This window comes from Chiloscyllium plagiosum, chromosome 43, assembly GCF_004010195.1.
Source record: "Chiloscyllium plagiosum isolate BGI_BamShark_2017 chromosome 43, ASM401019v2, whole genome shotgun sequence".
Taxonomy (NCBI): domain Eukaryota; kingdom Metazoa; phylum Chordata; class Chondrichthyes; order Orectolobiformes; family Hemiscylliidae; genus Chiloscyllium; species Chiloscyllium plagiosum.
Genome location: NC_057752.1, coordinates 1178596 through 1188143, shown reverse-complemented (window position 1 = coordinate 1188143; position 9548 = coordinate 1178596).

The following is a 9548-nucleotide window of genomic DNA, read 5'->3' as shown; positions in this document are numbered from 1 at the left end:
GTGACTTTCGATTTTGTCTACCCCAGTCCATCACTGGCACCTCCACATCATGGCAATCCAGGGATATGGTGGGGGGGTGGAACTTCAACACTCAGGAGAATTAAAAGAATGAATCAGGGGGTGATTAATTGCAGGGTGTTGAGTGAACCAAGATTATTCCAAACTGGTTTGGTTTGTTGAAGGTGTGTACAGTGAATATGATCTGGATCAGCTGGTAGTAAAGAAGGAGCTCAAGGAAAGTTCAAATGTTCTTGAAGCATGTTCTGGCTTTTGAATATTAAAGCTGTGCTTTCATCAGAATTATTACAGTACAGGAGGCCATTTAGCCCATCGTGCCTGTACCGGTCACAGGGCAATAGGACCAGATTGCAGAATTTAAAAACCACTCAGTCACCACCCATTTTAATTCTCCTCCCAACTCCCTTTCCGACATGACCATCCTTGGCCTCCTCCATTGCCACAACAAACCAAACCAAACCACAAATTGGAGGAACAACACCTCACCTTCCGCCTGGGCAGCCTTCGGCTTGGAGGACTCAACACTGAGTCCTCCAATTTCAAATAACCTCCCTTCCCATCCCCTGACTGCCTTCCCAGCCCCTCCACCTCCCTTCCATTCCTCTCATTGACCCTTCCTCCTAGCCACCAACCAGATTCATTCCTCCCATTGACCTACCTGTCTTCACCTATCCCCACCTCACCACCCTACCCCACCCCTTTATCTGCAGCTCTCCCTACAGCCACCTTCAGTTGTGAAGCAGGGTTGCACCCAAAACGTTGACTTCTCCACCTCCCAATACTGCCTGGCTTGCTGTGTTCTTCCAGCCTCCTGCTTGTCTACCTTGGATTCCAGCATCTGCAGTTTTTTTTGTCTCCGATACTGAAGCAGTCCATGTTCAAATGCAGCAAGATCTGGACAATATCCAGGCTTGGGCTGACAAGTGGCAAATCGCATTCATGCCACACAAATGGCAGGCAATGACCATCACCAAAAAGAGAGAATCCAATCATTAATTTCCACTTAATATCAATAAATTACCGTCTCTGAATTTCCCACTCTCATATCCAGTGCCAGTGACCAGAACCACCACCAGATCTTGCATATAAACACAGTGATGACAAGGGCAGGTCAGAAGCTAGCACTATTGTGAGTAACTGACTCCCCAAAGCCTGTCCACCATCTACAAGGCACGAGTCAGGAGTGTGATGGATTACTCCCCACTTACCTGGATGGCAGCTCCAATAACACTCAAGAAGCTTGACACCATCCAGGACAAGGTGGCACGGCGGCTCAGTGGTTAGCACCGCTGCCTCACAGCGCCAGGGACTCAGAATTGATTCCAGCCTTGGGCTACTGTCTGTGTGGAGTTTGCACATTCTCCCCGTGTTTGCGTGGGTTTCCTCCGGGTGCTCCGGTTTTCTCCCACAGTCCAAAGATGTGCAGGTTAGGTGAATTGGCCACGCTAAATACCTGTAGTGTCCAGGTGTGTGTCGGTTAGGATGGATTAGCCATGGGAAATGCAGGGCTACAGGGACAGGGTAGGGGGGTTGGGTCTGGGTGTGATGCTGTTCAGAGGGCCGGTGTGGGCTTGTTGTGTCAAATGGTCTGTTTCCACACTGTAGGGATCCTATGATTCTACATACACTCAAGATGCTTGACTCTATCCAGGACAAAGCAAGAAATATGGAACTGAATGGTCTTTTCAGCCCCTTGAGTCTGTTCTGCCATTCAATAAATTCATGCTGGGCCACTGAAAGATGGTCAGAGAAGATGCTGAGGACCAGTGGTCAGAATCACACAAAAGAAGTTTCACAAACCCACCACATCAATGCTCAAGAAGACAAAGTCTGTCATACCCCAACAGGAAGAAAGTTGTCACTCTGTCAATAAATATTTCTACAAAAGGACTGGGAGCAGCCCTGATGCAAGTGGGAAATGCACTAAAATTCACATCGAGAACTGTGACAATATTATCTGTGACCAGATATGCCAACGCACAGTGAGAGCATGTGGCAGACATGTGTGGATGTGAGAAACTCCATTCCTATCTCACTGGGAGAAAGTTCAGAGAGGACAGTCATCTCTGTCCACTGTAGCTGATTGCCAAGAAGATTAAAGTCAAGCTGCAGCAAAACTGCAGATGTTACGATTTTACCATGAAATACAAGCGAGGAACAGAAACAGGTGAGCAGATGCCTCATATCGTAATTTGATCTAAGATCTGAATATAAGGAAGTTTTTCTTTCAGAGGGCAGTGAATCCGTGGAATTCTTTCCTGCAGAGGGCTGTTGAGGCTGGATAATTCAGAATATTTAGGACTGAGCAGACAGATTTTTAATCAGGAAAGGAATCAGGAGTTATGGAGGAAAAGGCAGGAAAGTGGAGTTGAGGATGATCAGATCAGCCATGTTCTCACTGAATGGTGGAACAGACCTGATGGGCTGAATGGCCTACTGTCTTATTATAATGAGGAGATGCCGGTGTTGGACTGGGGTGGACAAAGTTAAAAATCACACAAAACCAGTTTATAGTCCAACAGGTTTAATTGGAAGTACTAGCTTTCAGAGTGCTGCTAAAGCCAGTGCTTCTAAATCAACCTGTTGGACTATAATCTTTTGTTGTGTGATTTTTAACTTTGTCTTAGGCATAAGGGAAGGTATTTGAATTGTTGAATTATCCAAGTCTGAACTAGAAATGGAGTAAGTATTGTACACACTGCAAATGCGGATGGTTTGTAATAGACTCAAACACTTGCCCCAGACGTGAAGTTAGTTGGCAAAGCAGAATCATTAGCAATGGACAAGGTGTAACCGTGCCACAGGGTGACCAACTCTGGGTGGAAAAAAAAGGGAGACTTGGTTGTCAGGATGGGTAGGTTATAGCTTGGACAGGAAGCGGACTTGGGGGCAGAGTGAATGAGAGGCCTTGCGTAATGGTGGGGTAGGGGGAGGCAAGTGTGTTGCTTGCCCCAGTTCTGATGCTGTTGGCTCAGAGGCCAACTGCCAGACATCCTCAAGAGAGCTCCAAGCACCAATCTGTAGTGCTTGCTGCATGCACCAGGACCAACCCCACTGCCTGCTGGCAGAGAGGACTTCCAGGATACAATGCATCCCAGGTAGGCCTGGGGACACTTGGTCCCCCTGCTGAGGAGGGGCTCCTGTTTACTGGGCATCTTGTCTGTGGAACTACAGACTTCCTGTCCAGTTCAGACTGAAAGAGGCAATTGGGTTCCTATTTATATCAGATCAAATGTCATATGATCACCCAATACCGACTGGCACTTTGCCCTAGCTGGCAGCAAACCCATTGTAACATGGAGCCAGGTCACATTGGCATTAGTAACTAGATGGTAAATTGACCCTCATTTTGAGGTCCTTGCTGCCACATTAATGTGAAGTGAGTGTAATAAAAATCAATCCTTTTGCGAGAGCAAGTATTTGACTGTAGAAGCCATCATGGCTGCAAGTGATTTTCTCAGCATTAGTCTTCCACACAGGCATTTTTAAAATATTGAAACAAATGATTTAGATTGAGCCTCACAAAAAACTTGTTGACAGGCAGGAGGCTGGAAGAACACAGCAAGTCAGGCAGCATCAAAAGGGACAGGCAGGAGGCTGGGGGAACACAGCAAGGCAGGCAGCATCAAAAGGGACAGGCAGGAGGCTGGGGGAACACAGCAAGTCAGGCAGCATCAAAAGGGACAGGCAGGAGGCTGGAAGAACACAGCAAGGCAGGCAGCATCAGGAGGGACAGGCAGGAGGCTGGGGGATCACAGCAAGGCAGGCAGCATCAGGAGGGACAGGCAGGAGGCTGGGGGAACACATCAAGGCAGGCAGCATCAGGAGGGACAGGCAGGAGGCTGGGGGAACACATCAAGGCAGGCAGCATCAGGAGGGACAGGCAGGAGGCTGGGGGAACACATCAAGGCAGGCAGCATCAGGAGGGACAGGCAGGAGGCTGGGGGAACACATCAAGGCAGGCAGCATCAGGAGGGACAGGCAGGAGGCTGGGGGAACACAGCAAGTCAGGCAGCATCAGGAGGGACAGGCAGGAGGCTGGGGGAACACAGCAGGCCAGGCAGCATCAGGAGGGACAGGCAGGAGGCTGGGGGAAAACAGCAGGCCAGGCAGCATCAGGAGGGACAGGCAGGAGGCTGGGGGAACACAGCAAGCCAGGCAGCATCAGGAGGGACAGGCAGGCAGCATCAGGATGCAGAGAAGTCAATATTTCGGGTGTAATCCTTCTTCACCTGAACTGTTGATCTCTCCACCTCCTGATGCTGCCTGGCTTGCTGTGTTCCCCCAGCCTCCTGCCTGTCTACCTTAGATTCCAGCATCTGCAGATTTCTTGTCTCTCACAAAAGATGTTATGGGTGGCACGGTGGCACAGTGGTTCGCACTGCTGCCTCACAACGCCAGAAACCCGGGTTCAATTCCCGCCTCAGGCGACTGTGTGGAGTTTGCACATTCTCCCCGTGTCTGCGTGGGTTTCCTCCGGGTGCTCTGGTTTTCTCCCACAGTCCAAAGATGTGCAAGTTTGGTGAATTGGCCATGCTAAATTGCCCGTAGTGTTAGGTGAAGGGGTAAATGTAGGAGTAAGGGTGGGTTGCGCTTCGGAGGGTCGGTGTGGACTTGTTGGGTCAAAGGGCCTGTTTCCACACTGTAAGTAATCTAATCTAATCTAAAAAAAATGTCAGTGCAATCAGATGGACATAATTATAAATACATTAGACTTCCAGTTTAGCATGATCCAGTTACTAACTACATTAAAAACAGAGAATGCTGGAGAAATTCAGCAGGTCTGGCAGCATAGGTCGAGAGAAACTGAGTTAATGTTTTGAGTCTGGTATGACTCAACTTCTTCCACCTATTAACTCATGGTGTAGGCTGCCACCTGGTGGAGAGACCCCACCATAACATTTCAGCAGGAAATCTTCTCCAACTGAAGGTGAAGATTACATCAATGCAAGCTCTTTGTTTTGAAAAGTATTGTCGAAGGACTAATAATGATAGGTGCTGGCGCCTGCTTTAATGGCTTATCTGAAAGATGACCACCTCCAACAGTACAGCACGCCCTGGCTACTGCTGCTGGAGTCTTGAGCTGGACTTTGGGACAGCGGAGGTCCTTGATCCCAGAGCCTTCTGACTGACCAATGAGAGCCAAGGCTGACATTACCACAAGGCCACCAAGCCACTTTCTCCACCCACAGTAGGTGGTCCAGTGAACTTGGAAAAGAGACAAAAAGTAGATTAGCCAGTGGTCTTGATCAAAATATTGTATCTCAGCAATCAGAATTCCTTTTAATCAGTCCTGGTCTGGAATTCCATGCGGAGTACTGGCCTATGGATACAGGTTCTCTCCGGGGGAAGTTCTTGATTGTGACCATGCTGTTTATGGCAGTCCTTCTCCCTCTTGAACTATGCTTCGTCACAGAGCTATATAACAAAAGAACAGTCTCAGAACATTTAGCATGGCGGCAGTAAAACCGAGAGAAAGTGAGGACTGAAGATGCTGGAGATCCGAGTCAAAAGGTGTGGTGCTGCAAAAGCACAGCGGTCAGGCAGCATCCAAGGAGCAGGAGAGTCAATAAGCTTCACCACATTCCTGATGAAGAGCTTATGCTAGAAATGGCGATTCTCCTGCTCCTCAATACTGCCTGATCGGCTGTGCTTTTCTAGCATCACACTTTTTGACAGTAAAACTGAGGAAGGAGAGAGCTGGCATGGGGTTGGCTGCCTAGCCAACTGGGGTGGCATAAAGTGCATGTAAAGAAACAAATCGACAGGGGGGGTCACTGATTTATGCACATTGGACTTACGAATGCTGTACTTACAAACACGATCTCATACAGGGATGGAACCTTTAAAGGTCCAACATAAGTACATTTCCTGTACTTATGCATGGCTCCTTTCTATTGCCCTGCATTGTGTTCTGACTTGCGTACAAATCAACTTGTGAACGGACTCCAGAACTGAACCCGTTCACAACCCTGGGACAGCCTGTGTTTTATTTTAGCTAATGAATAATGAATTTTACACAATATGCAAAAATGCCATAACACCAGAAACTTTGGCTGTTAAAAAATCATTTTTAAAAATCACATTCACGTGGTTGGCCATGACCTGTTAATTTTGGAGTCAGTGTGCATTGTTGGGATAAGGGTCCTCAAATCACCTGGTCCAAAAGCAAAATATTGCAGATGCTGGAAATGTAGAATGAAAACAGAAAATGCTGGAAACACTTAGCAAGTCTGAATCATAGAATCAGCTCACTGAGTCCACACTGACCCTCTGAACAGCATCCCACTTAGATCCACCCCCTTACTCTATCCCTACAATTCCCATGGCTAAACTACCTACCCTACACATCCCTGGACACTGCAAGGTAATTTAGCATGGCCAATCCACCTACCCTGCACATCTTTGGACTGTGGGAGGAAACCAGAGCGCCCGGAGGAAAGCTACGCGGACACAGGAGAATGTACAAACTTCACACAGACAGTCACTTGAGGCTGGAATCGAACCCAGGTCCCTGGTGCTGTGAGGCATTAATGCTAACCACCTGACAACTCTTTCTCTCTCTCCACAGCTGCAAACATTTCAGATCTGCCACCCATCACTTTGTCATAAATGTACTGTCATGATATTCTCAATTTTGTAACCAACTGTCATCTCTTTTCAAAAATGGCCACAGAAGAGCTTTTAAACATGGCTCCCAAGGCTTAGCTGACTTCTATTGTGGATTGAACTGTGTTTAAAACCAGACAGCACTCATCCCAAATGGGATCACAAGTTTTATTTGAAATTCAATAGACATTTCCACAAGAAAAGCAGAAATTTGTTGGCAATGGTTTCCTCAGAGCTATGAATAGCCCTTTTCTATCTCAAACCTGGAAGAGTAGGAGCCATTCAAATTAATGAAAGAAACATTTAAAAAGGTAATGACCTCAGATAAAAGGCAATGCATCCTGACCTGGGCTAACTCAATACCTAAAATGATTCAACAGATTTGAATAGCAGCCATTTTGAGTTTTGAACCATACAAAAGTCTGGCTAAAATTATGTGCTGAGATCTCAGGGGAATCTGTGAAGACAGCTCCAGACGCTACCCTCAGTTGAAATAACTGTAAACTACATGTTGGGTTTTCTCTGAGAGTTACAGAGGTGGTGTTCAGCAATCATCCCTGTTCTGCTGAAAAGAAATCCAGGCAGTTTTCAACTTCATTCTGGCAGAATCAGTAAGGAGAAAAGGTAATCATTCCTTGAAGCTGCTACAGCTCCTGGGTCCACCCACAAAGACAAACTCCAACTATTCGACTACAGAAATCATTATAGCTGCCGAACTCAACTTTTTAACTTTAACTGCCCACTTCCAAAACATCTAACTGCAAGCTGCAGGCTAGCAATGTTTTCTTAAAGGACTGAACTGAACTTCATTCTCATAAGTATCTTTTATCCTTATCAGTATTTTGTTTGTAATGTTATTAGTTATGTAACTCTCAGCAGTGTTTTGTAATAAACTAACCTTTGTCTTATTTAAGACTAAAGCTTTATCACTGGTTATTGTTAAATTGAATCACTCGCAAATTAAAAAGGAGTTACAGACATACACACTCTCTCTCATACACACTGTCTCTCCCCCCTCTCTCTGTCTCTCACACACACACAGTCAAAAAAACCAAAGAACTCTGGATGCTGGAAATCAGAAACAAAAGCAGAAATTACTGCAAAACTTTATCAGGTCTGGCAACATCTGTGGAGATATAGCAGAGTTAATGTTTCCACTGGGCCTGAAATGTTAACTCTGATTTCTCTCCACAGATGCTGCTCAAACTGCTGAGTTTTTCCAGCAATTTGTTTTTGCTCCATATACACTGTGTCTCTTTCCGTCACACTCATACACACTCCCTTCTCTCTGTCTCACACACACACACTCTCTCTGTTACACACAGACTTACACACACACTCAGACACGCACACACTCTATGTATCTCTCTCTCTCTCTCTCTCTCTCTCTCTCTCTCTCTCTCTCTCTCTCTGTCACACACCAGCTTACTCACACAGACACATGCACAAGTACTTCACTCATGGACCACTTTGAAGAAACACCTTGCACTTCAACATGGACTTCAAAGAACGAGCTGCATTGGCCCATATAGTTGTGTTGCAGTGTATCCAAAGGCTGTGATATTATGTTGCACTGCCTGTTCCCACACTTGATTGTGATACCTGATTCCCTGATTACTTATCATTACCACCAACCTGCTGCTGTCAACAATGTCTCACAATGATAGAGTGTCTTTGTGTAGAAAGCATCCCAGGTGCTTCACAGTAATTTCAAAACTGAAAAGCTGGGGAAAGTGAAAGGGTTTGTATCCTACACAATAGTAGGCTGTTATGAAAAATGCAGGTGAGTGGGATTTGCCAGCACAACCCCCCACAATCTTATGCAAGACTTGGGAATCACAATAATGTTTTTCGTACAGGGCCTTGTGACACAGTGGTAGCAAGCATACCTTTCGGCCAGAGGATCTGAGTTAAGCCCCACCAACCCCCAAGGTGTGTAACAGTATGCTTGAACAGGTCGATTAGAAATAACTTATCTAATGACTCTTGTTAAAAGAACCTGATGAGGGAATTGATTTTTGCTGGGTTCCAGTAGCCTTCTGGTACCTTTAGCAAGAGACCATACTTTAAGTTTGACCCTAGACATTCAGCATCAGCTATTTGACTGGCTGAGTCAGGGCCGACCACCCAGAGTCTACCGAAAATGTTCTCTTCTTCTTGACCATCAGGTCCAACTTCAGTTGCTAACCTTGATTTTTTTTGTCTTACCTCTGCCACCATGTTTTTGGTGTCTAATTCTTTTCAGCCTCCAAAAGTCCATGGAGATTTCTGCCATTACTTTTTCTTTACACTTGATCTAGATACACATTCTCTTCACACCAGAATTCAGCTTCTACTCTCTTCCAGTCACTCTGCTTAACCATGTGACTCTGACATCCTCATTAGTTAGGCTTCTGTTACTCTAAATTTGATATGATCTGAAAGGGTTAATATTGAAGGGTGCCATAAGCACTGCCCTCATGTGAACTTGTGAGCAGAACAGTTTAGGATCTCGAAGGTGTGAGACCCAACATTGAATCCTCCTCACAGCCTCTGTAACAATGTCCATTATATGAATGTAACCTGGAGCTAATTGCTTAATATGCAATCAATTATATCTTTGTTCAACACAAGAGACTTCTCGTGAGAGCAGCAACTGCCACACTTATCTTTGCCACACTGGACCAAGCAGGTCCTGTAATGCAATACACTTAAATAGGATGGTGATAGCAAGCCTACCCCATAGTGAGATGCAGATACAGCTTTACTGCACCTATGTGGAGGTGGGCACTCTGATGCTGGAGATTAGAATCAACATAACATCTAGAAGAGAACATCTTCAGCAAACACCTCCAGGATACCCGCACCAATCAACCTCACCACCCCGTGGCCGAACATTTCAACTCCCCCTCCCACTCTGCCGAGGACATGCAGGTCCTGGG